This window comes from Nomascus leucogenys, chromosome X, assembly GCF_006542625.1.
Source record: "Nomascus leucogenys isolate Asia chromosome X, Asia_NLE_v1, whole genome shotgun sequence".
Lineage (NCBI taxonomy): Eukaryota > Metazoa > Chordata > Mammalia > Primates > Hylobatidae > Nomascus > Nomascus leucogenys.
In genome coordinates, this window is record NC_044406.1 from 64,151,518 (window position 1) to 64,173,480 (window position 21,963).

At 43.9% G+C, this 21,963-nt stretch overlaps 1 protein-coding gene across 1 annotated transcript in view; it reads right to left on the reverse strand.

The window, feature by feature from the left end:
• Positions 1-21,963, reverse strand: part of HDAC8 (histone deacetylase 8) — a 241,477-nt gene that overhangs the window by 22,594 nt on the left and 196,920 nt on the right. The gene's annotated exons all lie outside the window — the stretch shown is intronic.

The window sequence follows — 21,963 nt, forward strand, 5'->3', positions numbered from 1 at the left end:
CTCTTTCCTGGGGCCTGCAAAGGCCCTCCCCCAGTCCCTGCTGCCTGTGAAAAACCTCCCCATCCTTCCAGGCGCAGCTCAAATGTCACCTCCTTCACAAAGCTGTCCCTCCTTCTCCACCAACCCCAAGAGCATTCTGTTGGTACTTCTTTCAGGGCCCTTAAATACACAGCGCTTGCCTGCCCATCACATGCAGGTCATTGTGCTGGTTGCAGAGGGACTGTAAAGATGGATGAGACCTCCTCTGGGGTCCTCTAGGTGTTCACAGGCATATTCTGCATTGGGTAGAGATTTTTCAGCAGTGACCCAATCGCCCCACACTGGACTGTCAGCTCCCTGAAGGCAGGCAGCACCTGTGTCTTATTCATTTCCTTGGTCCCCACAGATCATGGCAGCTGCTTGTTAGTTTTGGTTACCTTGAATTCCCTGGCCCAGGAATGGCAAAGAAGTCTAGTTTCTCTACTTTAATTTTTTCTTTCTCTATGGTAGAGTTTATTTGTTTTTTAATTCAAAGAATCAAAATAAATGTTTGTGGATTCTATTTCTAGCTTGGTAGATGACTCCTTGTGACCACTGGGAAGTCACAATATCTGATTCAGCTTCTCTGGTAGGGCTGACTTGGGGAAAAACACTCCACGACAAAGGGAATCATTGAATTGGGAAAAGTCTTTGAATGGGAAATATGCAAAGCTACTATTTCTGTTTAGTTTTTAACAGAAATAGTATTTGTGCACACTCTCCAGAGGGAGAGCATATGGTCCTTAACATTATGTGCTTTCAATAGTGATATTGTTAGGTGGTAAGTAAACCAGGGAAATTCAAATTCCATGAAAACAAAATGGTACAGAGGGCATGAAAAAAGGATCTTGATATACATCATGACTTTGATGCCATTCAAAGAGCTTCTTAAAAATAATCCAGAGTTATTGCCATTGTCACCAAATTATCCTTGTTAAGAGTCTGGATGTACATCTGGCACCGTGGGAGATGTTGTGGAACAATCTCTAGGGATTGTAACAGTGTCTTTGTAGATTCCATGGAAGTAACTTGATTGGGAGATGGTTTTGCATATCCATGACAGAAAACTCTACACATTTAATTAAAAGAAAAATGCCCAAGACTGTGCCAATGCTTATAATGCCCTTTGTGTGTGTATATGTGGGTGTGGACTGATCTAGAAAGAGAGAGGGGCTTAGGTCCTTCCTGCTGGAGTTATTACTCTCTGATACCTGAAGCCCCGAGTTCCAGAGATAGAAAAGGCTTTGAGTAGAGATTGGCTTTACCAAACTCATATGTGGAACAGACAAGAGAGGTTACCTGGGGGACATATCCAGAACCATTACCCCCTTTCCCCTGTATCATGGTTGAAGGAACTTGAGAGGCTTGTATTTTTAGCCAAGGAGGGCCCCTCAGTCCAAGTTTGAGGACCTTGTGGGCTTGGCTGTGGAACAGAAAGCTTTAAACAGGTGTGACACTCTCTCCTTAGGCAGCCTCTTCCCCAGAGTGGTACACTCATTTCATGGGTATGGAAAGACAGGCTTAGATAGTGCAACAGAAGAAAGGCAGCTGCAATGAAGAAGCTCCTCTTGGAGACCTGAAGCCCTGGCATCAACGTGCTATAAAAATCAGGGGCAGGGTACCTAGCTGAGGTATAGGAGGAGGGAATGTTCTGCCTCCAGGTGCAAAGATGACACTGCTGATTCTCTGTCAGTGACACATGTCATGAGCTGCTTGATTAGGGCTGAGTGTTTGGAACAACACGTCCTCACTTATGTGTGCCTATTATGCACTTACCCTCACTCTCCTACTTTAGCTCCCTCTTTGACCAAGAGCATATGGTTGCAAGATGGTCAGCTGGGACCAAGACTGGCTGCTATGTGACAGAACTCAATTCTACTGGGATTAATCCTCTTGTCCTGGTTTCATTAGCACCTGGCTTTAACTAACTGAGCCACATGGTAGGCACAGTCATACATAACCCATTCTTTGCTGAAGCAGGCTGGCTGCAGGTAATAATAGCAAAGTCTGGGTTCCTCAAGTTCTCCCCACCTTTGCCAATCAAATGTTATTCCCAGGTCCTGCTTATTTGCACTACTCTTAGGTTAGGGGACTCAGATTGTTTAAGAAAGTCCTTGTGTTGTGAGCCAGTTCTACATGGCAGCTGGCTGGCCTGCAAAGGTAGAAACTTACGTCATGTTCTGTTTGCATACCCTGTAGTGTCCAACTCAAGTCATCACAGGTTTCCCTTAAATGTATGTTGAATTAAATTAACTCACCAAGGATTCAGCTAGCCATATAGCTAATTGTGTGAAATAATTCAAAGAATCAATTCATAGCATTAACAGTTTTTCTAGACTCTCGGGGCAGCATGATGAAGTGGAAAGGGCACTGACTTTAGAGTTGGGGGAGCTAGATTTTGGTGCCTGGATTTAGCTTGTGTGTCTCAGGTAAGCTTCATTTAAAAAAAAAATTAAATGTCAATAGCTTTTGGGGGTACAAGTAGTTTTTGGTTACATGGATGAATTTACATAGTGGTGAATTCTGAGATTTTAGTGTACCTGTCATCAGGTAAGCTTTTTAATCTCTGTTTCATCATTTCCACCTGATGATGACAAACGCTGACCTGGTTGGGCTGTTAGGAGCCAATGAGATAATATCTATAAAAGGGCCTAGCACAGGGCCCAGCACATACTAGGACTTCAATAAATGTGAATTCCCTTCTCCTGGGGCAAGAGGCCCTTGCCTAACCAAGCCTCATCCACACCCTGAAGGATGTCAGGTGAAGCGCTTAGGGCTGAGATGTAGAAAGACAAGTCTGTTCTTCCTGCCAGACCAAGCCCAGCAGCCTCAGTGTCCCTCCCCGCTTGCTTAAGCCATTAGCTTTGCCTAGGAGAAACTGACTAGCCTGTGGAGAAACTGACTTCTCTCATATTTTTCTGTCCTGTGGTCCTGCCACTTGTTACTTACTGGCGAGGTGGAAAGGAAATATGATCACGTAAGGCAAAAGAGATGTTGGAGGGGAGGGATTTGGCTGGAACTAGAAATAGCTTGAGGCCCCTCCAGACCCGAAGAGGAAAGGAAATGGGCAAGCAGCAATTCCATTCCCAGACAGGTGGAGCAGGGCATGAAAGAGGCCAGCTGACCTTCAAGGGAAAATGCTGGCTTTGATCTCAGTGAAGGAAAGAGGGAGGTGCTAACCTCTCTCCACCCCTTCCCCTTTCCCCCTCAGCACTTCTTTTGCTTTCTGGGCTTAAGTTTATGCACTTTTGAGGGGGAACATGGTACTGAAAAGGGGGCAAATGGAAAGTATGAGACAGGGCAGAGGGATGGAAGTGAAAGGTAGTGGCTATTCTAGGGTAGTTGGTCCCTTCTCAACCCTAGAGTCAATGAAGAAAGAAATGTAAATAGCTCAGCTTGAGTTCAGATCGGCCCAAGCTTGAGTTCAGTTCAGCCCACCTCAAGGCTCTTTTCTTGTTCATGTCTCTCCAGGTCTTGCTCACACAGTGAAAGCAGCATACAATTAGATAGTTGGTCAAAAAGATATTCAGAAGAAGCCCTAAGGTTGCTGTTATTCCTCCATAATTATTTTTGGTTAGAGGAAACCAAGCAACGAACCTGAATCTACCAATCCTTTTATCCTTGCCTCAACATTTAGTAAGTGTCTACTATGTGCCCAGCTAGGTTAGTCATTGGGGTACAAAGACAATAAGACATGTTTCATAGGAGGGATTATTATAGAGCAGTGTGATGAGTGGTATAATATTAGCAATACTACACGTATTACAAGCTTATTATATGTCAGGCACCTAAAGTGTCTAAGCATTTTTAATAGATTGACTAACTTAATTATCACAACCAACCCATACAGTAGGTACTATTATTGTTTCCATTTGAAGCTGAGGATCTGAAGCACAGGACAGTAGGATAACTTGACAGAAGTCATGCAGCTGGTATGTGTGGAGCGGAGATTTGAACTCAGGTCATTCCAAGGATCAGCACTAGATATGGTAGCCTATACACTACCCAGAAAAAGTGACTGTGGAGTAGAGTCTGCAAAGTGGGTATAGAGGATGGGAGGGAGGCAGAGAGTCTGAAACATAAGGGGCACATTTCAGGTATTGAAGTGAAGTAGATGTGACTAGGGGGCACGGGACAAGGAGAAGAAGGACACAAGGCTGGGGAGGCAGGCATGCATTTCATGATGGGCCCTGCTAAGGCATTTGGCTTTATCCCCGACTAGAAGGTCCATGAAGGCAGGACATTGTTTTGTTCCCTGCTGCATTGCCAGTTCCCAAAACAGTGTGTGCACTTAGTAGGTGGTAGATATTTGTGGGATAAGTGAGTGGAAGCTTGTGGGAGATAGATACTGCAAGCTTTTTTTGGGGGGATGGAGTCTCACTCTGTCGCCCAGGCTGGAGTGCAGTGTCGTGATCTCGACTCACTGCAGCTTCCACCTCCTGGGTTCAAGTGATTCTCCTGCCTCAGCCTCCCAGAGTGCTGGGATTACAGGCATGAGCCACCATGCTCAGCCTTCTGCAAGCTTTTAAATGAGGGAATGAAGAGATCAGCTGTGCATTTTAGAGGGCTCAGCAGCTACAGCGTGGAGAAGCTATTGGAATTTGAGGAGAGGAATGCAAGTAGGGACACCAGTTAGAAGGCTGCTGCTGTAGCCCTGTGGAATGGTAATAGGGCTTGAACCAGGAGAGGGTGGAAGGAATAGAAAGATAGAAAAACTTCAAAGATAGCATCAATAGAGTTAAACAGCAAATTGTATGTGGGGAATAAGGAAGAGGGGAATGGCAAGGATTTCTGGCTGCGTGGGAGGAGTATGAACGGGATGAAGGATATAAGCAGAGGAGAAGGTTCGGTGGTAGGGTGTACGTGTGTGAGAGGGGAGTTCAGTTAGGAGCATGTTGAGGGTCAGGATGCTGATGACAGAGTGGTCTCCTAGTTTAGGAGAGAGGTTGGGCCTACGACACAATGCATGTCATAGATTTAGGAGTTACCAGCAACATAAAATCAAGGAATTGGACAAGATTGCCATGGTTGCTGGGGGTGGGGGGAGCTTACTACAGAGTAAGAAGAGGGGAGAGGCAAGGAAAGAATCATGGGGAACAGCAATACTTCAGAGGTGGGCACAGGGAGTGGAAAGAGTTCTGGCGACAATTTGAAATCTTGCTGAGAGGGTAAAAAAGAGGGAGGCTGAAAGGTGTCTTCTGATTTGTCCATTGGAAAGAGACCTTTGCTGCAGCAAAGTCAGTGGAGGGTGGGCAGAGGCCTGATGGGAGTGAGGAGGCAGAGATGAGAGTGATGACGGGAATACAGTAGTCCCCACCTTATTCCCGTGGGATAGATTCTAAGACTCCCAGCAGATGCCTAAAACCACAGATAGTACCGAGCCTGATTGCTGTCAATCAGAACAGGTTTCTGTTGTCTTCCACCCACAGATTTAATGCCTTTTCCTTCTTAACTAGGCATTTATCCTTTACTGTGGCTGTAACTTTTGCAGTTTGAGGCGCGAAAGCAAACCTAGCACAGAGCACAGATTTCTTTTCTTTCTTTCTTTTTTTTTTCAGACGGAGTCTCGCTCTTTTGCCCAGGCTGGAGTACAGTGGCATGATGTCGGATCACTGCAACCTCCACCACCCAGGTTCAGGCGATTCTCCTGCCTCAGCCTCCCAAGTAGCTGGGATTACAGGCGCGCACCACCACGTCTGGCTAATTTTTTTGTATTTTTAGTAGAGACAGGGTTTCACCATGTTGGCCAGGCTGGTCTCGCCTGGTCTCCAACTCCTGACCTTAAGTGATCCACTCGCCTCAGCCTCCCAAATTGCTGGGATTACAGGTGTGAGCCACCATGCCCTGCTCTTCAGGATTTCACGGATAGATTTGTTCTTATCGTAGCTCTTAGTAACCTCAGCATATGACTTTTTTCCTTCCTTAAGTCGAGAACTTTCACCTTTTCACTAAAGGAAGTACTTTATGGTTTCTCTTTGGCATATCCGAACTGCCTGCATCACTACTCTTGTGCTTTGGGGCCATTATTAAGCAAAAGAAGGGTAACTTGAACATGAGCACCGTGATACTGTGACAGTTGGTCTGATAATCAAGACAGCTACTAAGTGACTAATGGCGGGTAGCATAGATGGCATGGATACTCTGGACAAAGGGATGATTCACATCCTGGGTGGGAGGGAGCAGGACAGTGTGAGATTTTATCATGCTATTCGGAACAGCATGCAATTTAAAACTTGAGAATTGTTTATTTCTGGAATTTTCCATTTAATATTTTTGGACCACAGTTGACACAGCAGGTAACTGAAACTAAGAAAAGGGCGGTTAAGAAGGGGACTAGTGTATACCAGCAGTCCCCAACCTTTTTGGCATCAGGAACCGGTTTTGTGGAAGATAATTTTTCCACGGACCAGGGAGGTGGGAATGGTTTCAGGATGAAACTGTTCCACCTCAGATCATTAGGCATTAGTTAGATTTTCATAAGGAGTGCGCAACCTAGATCCCTTGCACATGCAGTTCACAATAGGGTTCACACTCCTATGAGAATCTAATGCTGCCCCTGATCTGACAGGAGGTGGAGCTCAGATGGTAATGCTCACTTGCCTGCTGCTCACCTCTTGCTGTGTGGCCCGGTTCCTAACAGGCCACCAGCCCCGTGGCCCCAGGGGGGTTGGGGACCCCTGCTGTATACTGCTTTTTTTTTCTTTCTTTCTTTTTTTCCAGGAGTTTGATACAGGGGTAGGGCTGGGGTAGGTGGGTGTTTTAAGATGGGAGGATATTAAATATGTTTATGGGCTGAGGGAAAAGAATCTATAGGATGGGAGTCAGGGGCAGCATAATAGGTATTTCGAGTTAGTTATGTCTGTATTTCTGGCCCATTAGACAGAGATCCACAAGGGAAGAATACTGTTTTTTTTTTTTTTTTTAATCTTTATATTATCCACAGCTCCTAACATAAGGCCTGGAAAATAAAAGGTGCTCAATTCATGTTTGCTGAATGAATGAAATAAAATGATTGGGATTCTGAACAGATTCACATCCAGTAGGGCAAATTGGGTTCTTGAGGGATGGGGTGATTCTAGACAGGCAGGGATGGAGCATGTGTCGGGGATAGTTAGAGGAGGCAAGAGAATGCAGGACAAGTTTGGGGAAGAGCAAGCGCTGTTAGTGGGCTAACGTTGGAAAAAGAGAGCACAGGAAGCCTTGATTCCCATGTTGAGGAGACAGGACACGATGTGACAGGCAATGAGGCAGAGTCAGGACTGGAGCTGTGCCTTATGGGAACTGAGAGCAGCAAATGCAAATCTGGGTGACTGACGTGGAGGCACCTGCAATAGTACAAGGTGGGGGACAAAAAAGGCTTGAACCAGAGTGATTGCTGTGGGGATGGAGCGGATGGGAAAGAGATACTGTGATGGGGCTGAGCGTGGTGGCTCTCTCCTGTAATCCTAGCACTTTGGGAGGCTGAGACATGTGGATCTCATGAGGCCAGGAGTTCGAGACCAGCCTGGCCAACATGGTGAACTCCCATCTCTACTAAAAATACAAAAATTAACTGGGCATAGTGCTGCATGCCTGTAGTTCCAGCTACTTGGGAGGCTGAGGCATGAGAATCCTTGAACCCAGGAGGCAGAGGTTGCAGTGAGCCAAGATTGCACCACTGCACTCTAGCCAGAGTGACAGAGTGGGACCCTGTCTCAAAAAAAAAAAAAAAAGTCTGAGCGTGGTGGCTCACGCCTGTAATCCCATCACTTTAGGAGGGTGAGGCGGGCGGATCACGAGGTCAGGAGTTCAAGACCAGCCTGCCCAATGTGGTGAAACCCGGTCTTTACTAAAAATACAAAAATTAGCCAGGTGTGGTGCCACACGCCTGTAATCCCAGCTCCTAGGGAGGCTGAGGCAGGAGAACCTCTTGAACCCAGGAGGCGGAGGTTGCAGTGAGCCGAGATTGCACCACTGCATTCCAATCTGGGTGACAGAGCGAGACTCCGTCAAAAAAAAAAAAAAAAAAAAGGAAGAAGAAGAAGAAGAAAGAAAGAGCTTCTGTCCAAATCCCTTTCTATAAAAATCCAAGCAGCTCTCACATTTTTTATTGTTAACTCACAGTCTACTTTTTCCTAAAAATTATACTTGCTTCTATCAGGGCAAGCCCAAGGTCAATGCCAATCTCTCTTGCAGACCCCTGAGGCTTTACTGTTTTTAGCTGGGGAAGTCATGCCTGTGACAGTAATGTGGGTTCTGGTCAGGAAGAGCATTTCTTGTCCTGAATCACTGTTTGAAAAGAACTCATCATAACCAGAATAACACGGCACCAGCACTTTGAACCATAACATGGTCTTGAACGATGCTTCTCAATCTTTCCTATATCACCAATTACTCCATCAAAGAACTTAGGCTCAACCATGATGGAAACAAAAAAGCCCTCTTTTTTCCCAGAAAAACATTTCTGTTTACAGGAAATTCAGTGAATACATATGGCATTTATGGTACATTTTAAGGACATAAAATTGCAGTGATATTATTGGGAGTAGATTTTATTGCCATGGCTTTACAATACAAACAAAAATAATAACTCCATTAGTTGTTGAATTGAACTGGCAGGAAGCAGCACATCAAAAGCGCTTGAGAGCAGGCAGGAGGATGGGGGATTGGGAGTGTCCAGAGCACAACCAAAAGGTCAGGGAGATACGGGCTATTGAAGATAAGATGCTACATGTGGAGGTGAAGATGGGGATGGAAAAAAAGTGAATTCTTAGTTGCTGGAATAGAAACCTGGTGCCCTGTCTAGACTACATCTGTATCCTACCCGTGGTACTCATTTTACCTCTGAACACAGAGTTGGCACTTAAGAACTGCTTGGTGGTGAGGCTTATACACCAGTGCATGGTCGTGCCAAGAATTGAGTGAATGAAGAGGGCATGGAAATGGTTTTATTTTTCAGATATTTTAATGGTATTTTACCTCTTAGTATAAAAAAGTTTATTAAGCAAAATAATCAGGTAAACCTGGGAAATGTTATCTTACTGAAGCACTAATTATTATAATTATTATTATTGTTTAGAGGCAAGATCTTACTCTGTCACCCAGGCTGGTGTGCAGTGATGCAATCATAGCTCACTGTAACTTGAGCACTAATTATATTTAAGCAAAGAATATGCTCAATATTAACATCTTATTTCATTAGCTAAAGTACTTAGAGGCTTTCGTGAACACATATATATAGCCCTTTTGCATGTCATCTAATTAGTAAGGTTCTTATGTTAGTCAATCCACAGTAGTGTGTGTGTGCGTGTATATGTTTGCATGTGTGCACATGCATGCATTGTACTAGGTGTTAAACATCATTCTAGGCCCTGGGGGCAAGCTGAGTACCAAAAAAAAAAAAAAAAAAAAAAAAGAATAAGGTCTGGTGACTGCTCTCGAGGAGATGACAATCAAATAGAGAGGGAAGATATAATTATAGCAAAAGCAGAGGAATAAATCCAAGCTAAAGTATGTGGTATTGGTTAGTGTACAATAAAATGCCCTCACACGTGGGGGGCACTGGACAAATTAGGTGACTTATCCAAGATCATAATCTTAACACTATGTAATACAGTTAAGAGATGTGAACTTATACCAATGACTTTGAACTTCCCATTTTATAGGCTTCCACTACGTCATGAAGCAATACGCATAGCAGTTAAAGACTGAGATTTCTGGAGTCATATGGGATGAGCCCTACATCTTTGCTCTACCATTGATGTAGTTTGGATGTGTGTCCTCTCCAAATTTCACACTGAAATGTGATCCCCAATGTTGGAGGTGGGGCCTGGTGGGAGGTGTTTGGGTCATGGGTGTGGATCCTCATGAATGGCTTGGTACTCTCCCCATGGTAATCAGTGCATTCTTGCTCTGAGAGTTCATGTCACATTTGTTGTTAAAAGAGTCAGGAACCTCCCCCGTCTCTCTCTTGCTTCCTCTCTGGCCATGTGACATGCTGGCTCCCCTTTGCCTTCCACTGTGATTGAAAGTTTCCTGAGGCCTCACCAGAAGATGTTGGTGTCATGCTTGTACAGCCTGCAAAACCGTGAGCCAATTAAGTCTTTTTTCTTTATAGATTGCCCAGCCTCAGGTATTCCTTTATAGCAATGCAGATGGACTAACACAACCATCTACTAGCTGTATGACCTTAGGCAAGTGACTTAACTGTTCTGTACTTTGGTATTCTTGTTTGTAAAATAGGAATAATAACAGAACCTACCTTTTAGGATTGTTGTGACAATAAATGAGTGAATTCATGTAAACAACTTAGAACAGTGTGCTTGGCTTATTATAAATGCTCAGTAAATATTATTAAATGCTGAATATTATCATTCTTTTTCTTGTGCTTTATCAACTGTACAAAGAAAGAGAGCTCTGAATGTAATGGGCAGCAGTAAAATTGGATTTCTCTACAAATGTCCATTTAGACCGAATGAGGGTGAATTCTTAAGAGCTTACCCTGTATCCCAAAACCCTGAAGCCAGAAAGAGTGGCAGAGAGATCAAGAAGAGAAGGATTCCAAGTGAAAATAACTATTAAGAAAGATGGAAAAGAAGAGGAGGGAATGAGAAACTTGAAGTGGTAGGAGAGAGAGGCACAGGACAGAGATGACAGAAAGGAGTAGAAGAGATAAAAATGAGAAGGGGCTTAGATTGGGAAGTGGAAGAAGGAGGTCTGGAGGCGGAGACAGGAAAGACAAGGGCAGGGTGGCAGGGGTCTCCCTGCAGGCCAGAATGTTCCTTCAGGGTATGGTTTCAAGGGTTTTAGGGAAGAGCCCTGGCCAAGACTAATACCTTGCCCCATCACTGCTGATCCTCAAATTCCCACGATTAGAGAGAATTCCTTCTTCATACTGTGTGCAGAACCAACTCTGGTTATACCATATGTCACTGTTAATCAAATGAATATTTTGGAAACAAGCCTACACACGAAGGCTTTTTACATCAAATTTTCCTTAAGCCAAGGGTGGGGATGGAAGAAGGAAGGGTATAGGGATATTGCTTTACCTGGCTTGTTGCTGGACAAGTACTAAGATGACTTTGAAAACTGCTTCTACTGGAGGATTAATAAGAATTGATCCTTACACTACTCCAAACAACTGCCCTCTCTCCATCCCTTCACTTCTGAACTTCTTAAAATTTCTCTTTTCTTCAACCCCTTGACCTCCTCATTTCTCAGACACTTCAACTCACTGCAACCCACACCTCCAATGAACTTTTTTTTTTTTTTTTTGAGATGGAGTCTTACTCTGTCACCCATGCTGGAGTGCAATGGAGCAATCTTGGCTCACTACAACCTCCGCCTCCCAGGTTCAAGCGATTCTCCTGCCTCAGCCTCCTGAGTAGCTGGGATTACAGGCGTGCACCACCACACCCAGCTAATTTTTTTGTATTTTTAGCAGAGACGGGGTTTTACCATGTTGGCCAGGCTGGTCTTGAACTCCTGACCTCAGGTGATCCACCCGCCTTGGCCTCCCAAAGTGCTGGGATTACAGGCATGAGCCACCATGCCTGGCCTTGAACTGTTTTTTAGAAGAGAGATGGCAAAGAGATTTCAGCTTCTTGACAACTCGGATTGATTGGTAGTAGCTGCTTGCGGTACTGTGTTGAGAAAGATTCTGAGGCTGTGCCTTGGTTCAACAGGGAAGCAGGCCATGATCAATTTGTAATGTATCCATAGGAGTACATAGACCCCGGCAGGGTGGAGTCTGAAGGCATGTAGTCATATGTGCCCTACATTTGCTATTCCTGCTTTAGGACATCAAGAGTGACCTCCTAATTGCCCAACTAAGGTCTTCTTTTCAGTTATCACTCATCCTATTTGATCTCTCTCCAGCACATGTCATCACACTATCTTCTCTCTCATAACCACTGCTCTCTCTGTTCCTTCTCAGTCTCCTTCCCTGGATCCTCTTCTTTCATCTGTCTCGGAAATGTAGGTGCCCTCGGGTTATATCCTCAGCCTGTCTTCTCTCTCTTTGCAGGAGTTCGCGCCCTCTATTGGTGTTGTAATCACGCCTACACGGAGATCCTACATCTGTGGGTCCTGTCAGTGTTTGTCACCAGCCTCTGACGTGCATTTATAATCATCTGCTGGACATTTCTACCTGGAAAATTTGAATTCTTGGTATTTTGCATAATGTGTTCCAAGTAGAGCTAATTGTAAGTCCTTCCAAAGAGAATGCTCATTATCTTTTTTTTATTTACTCAAAAGTCCCACCATACAATAAGCTCTTCAAGAAAGATTTGTACTTATGACCCTGAATGGGTTAGTGTGTTTGTGCTTTGTTTAGAGGCATTGGATTTTGTGCGTTCAAAATACCTGAAACAATACCATCCTGAACATTCCTGATTTCATCAAAATACCCGAAATAATGGGTGATGGGTCCAGTAAAAGCCCAGACTTCACCACCATGCAATATATGCATATAAGAAGCCTGCACTTGTACCCTCTAAATATGTACAAAAAAAGACCCCCGAAATAATATGGTTTAGGAGATCTCTATCTCTGTGATATTCTCATTGTTTGATGAGCAATGATTTTTTTTTCTCACTACTTGTTAAACAAAGAAAAATATATCTAACCGTGTGCAAGAAGACAGAAAGAGGCATAGAGTACTCCCAAGACTGGCATTATCTCTCAGGGGACAGCCCGATAGAAAGCACTACACTTTGGGTATTACAGGTTGAATATCTCTTTTCCAAAATACTTGGGACCAGAAGTATTTTGTATTTTGAATTTTTTTTTCAGATTTTGGACTTATTTGCATTGTATGTACTAGTTGAGCATGCCTAATCCAAAAATCCGAAATCTGAAATGTTCCAGTGAGCATTTCCTTTGCACACCATGTTGGTGCTCAAAAAGTTCTGGATTTTGGAGCATTTTAGAGTTCAGATTTTCAAATTTGGGATGCTCAACCTATATTTGAAAACACTCACTGGTTATCTGTTGGGGCAGGATTCAGTGTGGTAGGTGCTGGGGAGATGATAATGACACAGATATAATCTCTGGTCTTGAGGAGCTTACAGTCTAGTAGAGATTGCAGATAAGTACAGGAATAACTATGATAAGAAGAATGTCAGAGGTAAGTCATTTCTCAAGGGAAATTCTGAAGTGGGAATTCTTAATTCTGAGTATAGGGGCTGAGTAATGAATAAGGCTTCATGGAGGAGATGGGAGGCAATTGAACTGGCCTTGAAGGATGAGCAAGATTTAAGTAGGAAGGAAGAGAAGGTATGAAATGCACAAGAAGTGGAATAAGGACGATGAAGATATACTGTAAACAAGTCATCAAAAATTAATTTGTAGAGAAAGAACAGAGTACTGGGTCAAAACCAGCACCAACACAGCTCTGTAAGCAACTTTCTTGTCTGCTTTGAATAATGCATCTTTCTTTTGTAATGGACCACGATAGAATGATGGGCTTGGCAGAGAGGGGAAAAGCCATGGATGGAATTGCTACTCCATCAGAGTAGGATTTGTCTCTGATATATCCATCAGAGAGGTTACTTGGGGCAAACTGGAGTTGCACTTGCTCAGCACCTATTGATTCATTTATTCACTCATTCACATGATACCAATGTTTCTTGAGCACTCCTGTGTGCCAGGCTCTGTTCATGAAGAGATGCACGAGACTTGGCCCCTGCCCTCAAGGAGTGAATGGAGAGACAGCTACGCAAATGATCAATTATAATGCACTGTGGGAAGAACCATAATAGAGGTGCAGGCAAGGAGCTCCTGCAGTCCAGAGGGAAGACAAAGCAAAATTCTAGTTAGCCTCTAACTGATTTCCCTGTCTCCCCTCCCTTCCTGAGCTTTCCATCAGAAATTCAGATCTGATCATGTCATTCCCTTGCTTACAAACCATGGTCGGCTCCCCACTGACTGCAGGACTGAGTCCAAACTTGAAAGCAGGACATACAAAGGCCTCCACAGTCTGGCTCAGCTGACTTCTCCAGCCTTATCGCACACCACGACCTGGGCTACGGCCCCTAAACTGTAGCCACATTGACCTGAAGTGTCTCTCCCCGCTCCTCTTTATCTGGTCAATTCTTCTGTTTCCCTTGAGCCCTTGCTAAATGTTGCCTCTCTACTGTGCCGTTCCCAGCTCCCCCAGATAGAGTAAGTTCCTCCTCTGTGTTCCCACAGCTCACTGCCTCTTGATTCTATCACCTACACATTCTAGTGTAACTGTTTTTGTGCTTGTCTCCTCCACTGGGCAGTGTTCTCCTCAAGGGTGGGAACTGGGCCTTATTCTTTTCTTTGTCCCTAAGATTTGGTATGGGCCTGGCACATAGTAGGCGCTCCATACATCTTTGCTGAGTGAATGAATGACTCTGACATGTGGCCAGTCAGGCCTGGTCATTGTCAGCAGCTGGCATTACTTAACATGAGAGATGCATACAAAATGAAGAGCAGCCAGAGTAGCTGAAAAACAGGCGGCTCTAGTGACATCATGAAAAAAACAAACCAAAACTGGAGAAGGCTGAGACAACGCTTCCACTCACGCTTTAACAAATGACTCTCGCTTCTGAGCAGCCCCTTTTTGTCTGCTCTCCCATTCACTTTCCAAAACCCAGTCATTGAAATGATTCTAATTATTCATGGTCAGTGGCATATACAGGAAACACTTAGTTTACAAGCAATTAAAATACACTAAAATAGATTTATGTAGGTTGAACCTGATCCTGCTGGTAAGAAGGGAGTAAATGGCATAGATCTTGGAGGGGTATTTGCTCTCCAAGGTTGCTCTTTGTCATTCTTTATCTACCTTACTAGTTTGGTGCTAACATGGCAAGCATCCAGAGGTATTTCTTAAGGCAAGCGTACTGTGAACATAGCGGGAAGCCTGTTCCACAGTTGTAGACTTGGTGCTTCCCGGCAGCCAGCTGTCCTCTAAATGCATGAGTGCCACCTCTGCCCAGGCCCACATGGCTCAGGGGAAAGGCTGGCTTAGCAGCAAGCAGCACGGAGTAGTAGGAAAGGTCCCCAGCACTGCAATCAGGGGCCTGGTTTCCACCAACACTTAATTCTTCAAGGCTCTGTCGCCACATTGGTCAAATGGGGCATGAGTTCCCACCCCACCAACCTTAAAGGGTTGTCTATGGGGGTCACAGGAAGAAATTTTGTGAAAAGGTCTGAGGCTAGATAAATGAAGGGGGTTTCATTTTCATTACAAAAACTCTAGCTTATGGCTGTTCGGCCCCTCCAAGGCTCTAGATGTGGCTAATGCTCACCAACAGATTAGCAAAGGCACACTTAGGCTTGTCCCCTAATAGTTTATTTAAGAGTCCACACAAGGATGATTTATCACCTTGCCACACTCAAACCAACAGCATTTTAATGCCCCTCTAATGAAGAGAGCAGTCGCAGCTAAACAAACACGCCATTCAGTTGACAACAGACATGGGCAGCAAATGCCTAGCCCATGGAGTTCAGGTGTCCTCAAAGATTTTGTGCCATCCTTTCTCACAGCAGGCTCTGCTTCCTTGAGTTTGACTCTGGGGGAAAAAAGGCCTCGTTTTGCTGCTCCACGAAACCTAGAATAACATATAGCTAAGCCATTCAATGGGCCAGTGTGATTGGCACAAAATATAGAATGAACAAAATGAAATGGCATATTTCAGCATAAGCTTTTGAGCTAAATTCAGAGCTACTGCAAAAAGGCCAAAAGGATGGCACAAAAGCGGGCCAGGGAAGCAAAGGTCATGGAAAACCAGTCAACCAGAGTGATGTTCCACCTTGAGGTCTGACCTTAAATTATTAAGGCCATGAGATACATTAATGGAAACTCGTTTCCTCTTTATCTGCAAAAGGATCCTGGGTTCCTTCACGCTCTGTCACACCTCCCTGCCTTTCCGTTCACCATTCCCTTTGCAGAGAATGCCCAGCCCTCCCTTCTCAGCCTAGACATCCTACCAGCTTCAGACCAGCTCATGACCTGAGTCTTGCTGACTCCCGTCAGGTTCTTTCCCTTTTTTTTTTTTTTTTTTTTTTTTTTTTTTTTTTTTTTTTTTCTTGCCAGCTGGAGTGCAGTGGCGCGATCTCGGCTCACTGCAACCTCTGACTCCCTGGCTCAAGCAATTCTTCTGCCTCAGCCTCCCGAGTAGCTGGGATTACAGGCACGCACCGCCACACCCAGCTAATTTTTGTATTTTTAGTAGAGACAGGGTTTCACCATTTTGGCCAGGATGGTCTCGATCTCCTGACCTCGTGATCTGCCTGCCTCGGCCTCCCAAAGTGCTGGGATTACAGGCATGAGCCACCACACCTAGCCATCCACAAGGCCTTTTACAGCCCTCTGGCCTACTCTGGCATCTTTGTTTACATGCTGTCCTTCCCCATTGGGCCGTGAGTGCAGCTCTTAGGAGCAAGAACTACATGGCACAAAGATGTTTTCTTAGCACAACGCGGGGCACAAAGATGGCCCTCACTCAAGGCTGGCTGAATAAATGAGCATTTGAGCAAACATGCACTGAACTCACTTGTTGGGTCTGCACAGGACCCAGAGGAAAGGCTCATTAGGCAATGATTTGATATGTTACACATGCTTCTTCAACACTGGTTTATCTGATTCGTGACGACCTTGGTGCTGGCAAGCTGCAAGAAGTCTGCTGGCAGAGGCAGCCTGACAATGTACCAGTGAGGCAAGGTGTAGGGTGACCTTGTCCAGGCTCTCAGTTTGGTTCTCACAGCACGAAAACACGAGTTGGAAAAGTACTGTTCCCCGCCCCCACACCCCTCAACTCTCCTGTGCTTGCTTCTCAGGAAGTTGCCCAGCAGCACAGATAGCATCGTTTAGTACATTTGAAAACTGAAAATGCATCCATTACCAGAGAGGAATGCCTAACACATGGAGCCTGACCTGGCCAGGGCTCCCACAGAAGCTCTGGCTCAGCATCATAGCTTCTAGTTCTTTTTCCGGTTCTGCTAATGATGAACCCGATGACTTCGGACATATCAGCTCATTTCACATTCCCTGTCATCATATAGGGAGAATAATGAAGATGTTGCATGGATTGAATCAATGAGAAGCTTGACTGAGATCCTGGTGGACAGGGGAAGCAGTGGTTGATGCTGGCAGAGCCTGCAGGGTTTTGTTGTTTTGGTTGTTTCTGTTGTTTGTTAAGTGCAAATCACTCTGCCTTAAGCCCAGGTGTGCAGTCCATGGAGCAGAAGGGCGGGCAGGCAGGCAGGCAGGCACCTCCAAACTGGGCTGCAGCAGAGCCAGCGCAGGTGGCAGTGTACAGGACTGGACGGGACAGGATGGGATGCTCAGATGCAGGCTGGCCAACAGCTGGTCTCCTGCTCCCCAGTAGGGACCAGGAGCAACAAGCTCTAAAGGCTGTGCCTACTGGAGCAATTTAGTATTGAAATAAAATAAAACTCATGGCAAAGTCAATCTGACACATCTTTAATGATACACATAATGATTATTGTGCTGTACTGTAATTAGGCATAATGATAAGCAGCTCCTAAGAATGACTGTAATTACGATGACATTTACACAGCTGAACCAAATATTTCTGAGGTCAGCTAGGATGGAGGTGGGGATTGGGGGTGGCTGGACAGGAGGCAGACTAAAAACTTAGTTGCAAGACATTTTGCTGGTTCTCCTTGTCTCCCCACTCTACCGCAAGATGACAGTCCCTCCACCCCTTATTGGGGAACAGAAAAAAGATCTGATGAGAAACCTGGGGCCTGAATGGCTAGCTCCTTTCTCCAGCCAGGGAGAGGCTATCCTGAAGCTCCTAGGGTTAGGGAATCTGGGATGTCCAGCGGGGCTTCAAGCTGATTAGTCCCCACTTTTCCATAAGGCCTGAAATTTTATCAAGTAGCCTTAAACCTAACAAGTATATGCCTAATGTATGGGCCTTCTTTGGAGCCTGATTTGAACAAATCCACGTAAGGGATATTTTGGGGACAACTGGGTAAAATTTAACAGAGATTGGTATTAGCTGATGTATTAGGGTTCTCTAGAGAAACAGAACTACATGGTTTTTTGAGACGAAGTTTCATTCTGTCGCTCAGGCTGGAGTGCAGTGGCACGATCTCGGTTCACTGCAACCTCCACCTCCCAGGTTCAAGCCATTCTCCTGCCTCAGCCTCCTGAGTAGCTGGGACTACAGGCGTGTGGCACCACGCCTGGCTAATTTTTGTATTTTTAGAAGAGATGGGGTTTCACCATGTTGGCCTGGCTGGTCTCGAATTCCTGACCTCATGATCCACCTGCCTTGGGTTCCCAAAGTGCTGGGATTACAGGCGTGAGCCACCGCGGCCAGCCAAAGGGGAGTTTATTAAGTATTAACTCACATGATCACAAGGTCCCACAATAGGCTGTCTGCAGGCTGAGGAGCAAGGAGAGCCAGTCCGAGTTTCAAAACTGAAGAACCTGGAGTCTGATGTTCGAGGGCAGGAAGGCTCCAGGATGAGAGAAATCTGTAGGCTGGGAGGCTAGGCCAGTCTCTCCTTTCACATTTTTCTGCCTGCTTATATTCTAGCTGCGCTGGCAGCTGATTAGATTGTGTCCACCCAGATTAAGGGTGGGTCTGCCTTTCCCAGCCCACTGACTCAAATGTTAATCTCCTTTGGCAACACCCTCACAGACATGCCCAAGATCAACACTTTGTACGCTTCAATCCAATCAAGTTGACACTCAGTATTAACCACCACAGATGATAAGGGATTATTAATTTTGTTGAGTTTGATAATGGTATTGTGTTTATGTTAAGAAAAGGTCCTTATCTGTTAGAGATACATACTAAAATATTTATAGGCCATCAGCTATGAAATGGTATGATACCTGGGATCAGCTTTAAAATTCTTCAGAAAAAAAAATGGGGGATAGAAGAAATAGGAATGGTAATTGGCAATTGTTGAAGCTGGGTGATGGGTACATGGGGGTTCATTATACTCTTCTCTCTGCTTTATTTATGTTTGAAAGTTCCCGTAATAAAAAGTTAAAAAAGTAATATACCCTAGACTACTCTGGAAGTGAGTCATACATTAGTGAAAATTAGTTTGAGCATGCTAACAACATCTAGTAGACTTGGACAGCTACCAGTAATGAGATTTTGGATGGGCAGAGCCAGGAAGGAGGGCAGGTGTATGTTGGAACATGAGCCACTTTTGGGGACTAGGAAGTCCTGGATGCAGTGGAGAAATATTTGTGAGGGATGGGGAACTCTGAATGGTCAGACAATGGTCTGAAAGTTCTAGGAGAGAAAGCAGGAAGTGAAAGAAGAGAGCAGACAGAGTGCAATAGGCACTCATGTTTCATGTATTAGGTCTCTCGCTAAGCCTATAAGTTCCTGGAAGTTGGGTCCTGTATCTTAATCATCTCTGTCTTCCCTAGAGCTCTCAGGACATTAGTTTATTGATTTTATTTCACTCATTCATTTATTTAAGAATACTTATTGAGTGCCTATGAATGCAGGCAATCTAAACATGTGTATGTAGTAGTCAAAGGAGATATAGCAGTGAACAAAACAAAGTCTCTGCCTTCAGGGAGCTCACGTTTTAGTGGGAGGGGACAGATAGTAAATAAACAAGCATGTACATGTCAGATGGTGATAAGTGCTGCAGAGAAAAATAAAGTAGGGTAAGGGGTTGGGGAATGCTGGGTAGTTAGTTGCTCAGGACCAAACTTGAATGGCACTTGGGCCCTTAGGAGCTTTTTCAGGTCCCCTCTGCCACCTGACTTTTGGTCATGTTGGACTCTGTGCCATTTGTTCCCTGGGTTTCACCAAGGGCTCCTGGGCCTTTCAGTCTCTCTATATATATGCATACTTTAACCTAATCTTGACTTATTTCTCCCTTCCTACACCCGACTAATCCACATTCCTTTTTGGGAACATTCTCCAGGTACCACTTCCTCCAGGAAGTGTTCACAGGTCCTTCCTACCTCCACACTATTCCCTGCTTGGGTCTTCTCTGCTTCCATAGCATTCTTGCATAATCTCTACTACAGCACTTATCACTGTGTATTATAATTGTCTTCCCGACTAGACATTGAGCTCTTTCAGAATAGAGTATGTCTTTTTTATCTCTATATAGCATGGGGCCTAGAACACAGTAGGGATCCTCTACATGCTTGATAAATACATGAATGAATGGATGGATGAAAGAATGAATATGTTCTCTAGCAGAACCTCAGAGACTTGAGAAGCATCCTCACCCTAAATCAAACACTGAGGAAGTAGAGTTGTTAGTATGTGCTTAGATACCAAAAGGAGAAAGGAGATCTGTATCCTTGGATATGTTTTAAACTCTATGATGATGATGATGATGATAATTGACATTCAACATTTATTGCATAGACTTATGAGCACAACTGCCTGGGTTTTAATTTTAGCTGTACCATTTGCTAGCTGTGTAATTTTGGGCAAGTTACATTTTTTTTTGTACCTTAGTTTCCTCATCTGGAAAATGAGGATGGTAATAACACTATGTATTAAATGAAATAAAGTCCTGCAAAGCACTTAGAATAGTACCTGTAATACAGTAAATACTGCATAAGGATTTGCTATTATTTATTACGATGAGTCAGTGACTGTGTTAAATCCTTTAGTTATTCATTCATGTATATTGAGAGCCTGCCAGTTCTAGGCCCTGGAGATAGAGTGCCTTCATGGAGCTTATATTTGACCTAACTCCACCCTCACACAATACAAGGGAGATACTATACATATCCCCAACATATAAAAAAGAAAAGTGAGGCTTAAAGCTATTAGGTGACTTGTCCAAGGTCATAGAGCTCATAAGTTGAAAATTAGGATTCTAACTCTGGTCTGTGTGACTCCAAAAATCATTGCTTTAGACCAGGAGTTGACAAACTATGGCTCATGAGCCAAATCTGTCCCTCTGCCTTTTTTTTCCTTGAGATACAATTTACCCTTTTAGAGTGCATTATTTAGTATATTCACAAGTAGCATATTTACAAAGTTGTGCAACCACTACCTAATTCCAGACCATTTTCATCACCCATGAAGGAAACCTCATATCCATTGAGCATTCACTTCTTGTTCCCCTATCCCCTGGCAACCAGTAATCTACTTTCTGTCTTTGTGGATTTTCATATTCTGGACATTTCATACAAATGGAATAATAGAATATGTGGCCTTTTATGTCTTTCTTTCACTTAGCATAATGTTTTCAAGGTTCATCCATATTGTAGTATGTATCAGTAATTTGTTCTTTTTATGGCTGAATTCCATTGTATAGATACACATTTTGTTTATCCATTTATCAGTTGATGGACATTTGGGTTGATTCCAAGTTTTTGGCTATTATGAATAGTGCTGCTATGAAAATCTGTGTACACATTCTTGTGTGAACATATGTGGTTATATACCTAGGAATAGAATTTCTGGGTCATTTGGTAACTCTATTTAACTTTTTAGGGAACTGCTGTGCTGCTTTCCAAAGTGGCTGCACCATTTTATATTTCCACCAGCAATGTATGAGGGTTCCAATTTCTCTGCATTGTTGCCAACATTTGCTATTATCCATCTTTTTGATTATTGTCATCCTAGTAGGAGTGAAGTGATATTTCACAGTGGTTTGGGATTTGCATTTCCCTAATGACTAATGATGTCAGGCATTCCCTCGTATATTTATTGACCAGTTGTATATCTTCTTTGGAGAAATGTCTATATGTATCTTTTGCCCATATTAAAACTGGGTTATTTTGCTATGTTTTTTTTTTTACATAGAAAAATAAGACTTTATTTCAAACATAAACTTTAAAGTTTTAGAATAAAAACAACTAAACTATTTCCCAGAACAGGAAGGATTGTTTTTCAAAAGTTGAAAAGCCTACCAGATTTTTTTTTTTTTAATTATTATACTTTAGGTTTTAGGGTACATGTGCACAATGTGCAGGTTTGTTACATATGTATCCATGTGCCATGTTGATTTCCTGCA